Below are 2,331 nucleotides of genomic sequence, written 5' to 3'. Positions count from 1 at the left end.
TATTTTGCAAAGGGAATGTAAATTGAAGTTATATAAAAGTGTTAGTTTTTTTTAAGTGTAAGTACTGAAAGTCTTTTCAAAATGATAAATTCAGATATTGAAACACACTTGACAAAAATGAATTGTTAGAAAATATCTACCCGTTACAGTATTATCTGCTATTTGAAATCAATTTGAACAGCTATATTACTAATTGTAGCTGCCCATTAATATTCCACCTTAGATTTTAGATTTAATCATAGTGCATTGTTCACATTTTTGGCTGCCATGGTATGCATATGCACATTTTTATGATGTAGTACATATCAAAATACAACTTCTAAATATGCATAGCATAAGACTGCATGGATATTACAAAGCCATATTTTGTTCATCCTCATGTGAATTTTGCTAAATATACTGTAATACGTTTGAAGCAAACTTCGTTCAGAGCATTTTATTTCTGAAAGTAGGTTGCTTTACATATGCTTGTGTGTACTTTCTCATATGTAGACCTCTTCAATAATGTACTAAACTGCCTTCTGGTGGGTCAATTTGCTATAATTGATATTCTCAAATATTGTAATGCATTAATATGCTACATCAGAAACATTATACTGAGTCCAATAGAAGCGTTATGGAATTAGTAAAGATTACATGAAATACATACACTGGAGTCTTATGTTTAACTTAATGGGAACTGGAAGAATGAAGTTCACAAGGCATTAGAATGGTCCATTTGCTATGTGTGAGGTTGAAATAGGGAGGAATTACTTAACATTTTAAAATGTCAAAAACATTTTAGTGTTTAAGGTCTCCACTGTTGCCTTGTGTGTTTGTTTAAAAAGCATTGTGATGTAAGGTAAACTGTGTAGTATCTCATTGGTTTAGTTGTAATAAATGTCCATTTTTACTCCAGTACTGTGCCTGTGTATTTAAAAACTTATGGAATGTTTGTGTAAGCAGACTACTTTATACCAATATTGCCTTCTTTTAAAGGTAAGTTATTAAGACACGTAAATCATTGTAGCAATGAGTTAACAATTTCTTTAAAAAGTAATGGGGCTGCTAAATGTCAGCTCATTTCTGTTATGCCAGTGCATGGAAGTAATCTAGCCATTTGCAATGATAAATATATGGACCATATGTGTATGATAAAGCTTTACATATTTGGAAATAAAGCAATGTTAAACTTACTGATACCAGTTTCTGAAAACTGAAATAAAAATTTGCCAGCTGAGACCCATGTTAGTTTATGGTAGCCAAATATGACTTTGTAGCATCTTTTAAAATTTTATTATAAGTTTTTGTGAGCTACAGGTCACTTCATGAGATAATGCAGCAGCTTACCTGATAAAGGATTTTAATGCAGAAGAATGATTCAATCAAGAAAAAAGGTGCAAATCGCAAAATCTATGTCTTATAATAAAATTTGTTAAATCTTGTAATACCACGTTCCGATTTTCTACATTTTCTAGTTTTATAGTCATGATAGAATGAAGTATACTTATTTAGAAAAAATGTTGCAATATATGAAATTGTAGTTGCTTTGTAAGCAGTAGTTTTACTATAGGTGGAGTTACTAAATCTGAGCCAAATTTCACATCTGCTTCCTTAACAAAAAGGAATTCAACATTTTGGGGATGTGGGTATCTTTTGTAAAGTTTCAAAAACTCTTATTTTTTTGAAGGAGTAGAGTGCTTCAGAAATGATTTGAGAAGCATGCTGCAAACACTGCACAGCTCTATTAAAATTAAAATTAAAGCTGTGAAGTAGAAAAGATGCCCACTGTAATCCACAGGTATGCAAAAAATTCTATAAGACAAGGAACTTGAACAGCATGCCAAACTAGGAAAAATTCTAAGATCAACAGCTATGCATGGAAGATGCGCTTTATAGAGGTATATTTATATTACCTGTGTTCAGGTCACAGCAGGTGGCAGCACCAAGCTGACTTTGGCTAATCTTAAAATGACTGAATAAAAGAAAGCTTTTCACAAATTTAATACTCCACAGCAGTCTGACAACTCCCATGGCCAGCTCAGTCAGATATACCATCACATTTAGAAAGCAGCAGGATGGAAAAAGCATGCTAATATTGGATGCTGGTGATTCTAGCAAAGTACTGTTTTTCGTAGGGTGTTTTATAGTATTGAGTACTGAATGGAAATATAATTAAAATGTAATTTTGTACAAACGTGAAAGTATAGTAGACTTATTTAATGCACTTATTTATAAACAAAGTGTAAGCCAAAGATTTTTGTTACTCCAGTTGTTTAACTTGCAACACAATACTTATTTTAGCTAAAGAATTAAAAAAAGAACATCCATTTTTCATAGCACGTTAATTAA

This window comes from Thamnophis sirtalis, unplaced genomic scaffold (genome assembly GCF_051295495.1).
Source record: "Thamnophis sirtalis isolate CommonGarterSnake01/CBP01778 unplaced genomic scaffold, rThaSir2_p1.2 scaffold_12, whole genome shotgun sequence".
NCBI classification, from domain to species: Eukaryota; Metazoa; Chordata; class Lepidosauria; order Squamata; family Natricidae; genus Thamnophis; species Thamnophis sirtalis.
The sequence above is the reverse complement of the archived record's forward strand: the minus strand, read 5'-3'. Positions refer to the sequence as shown.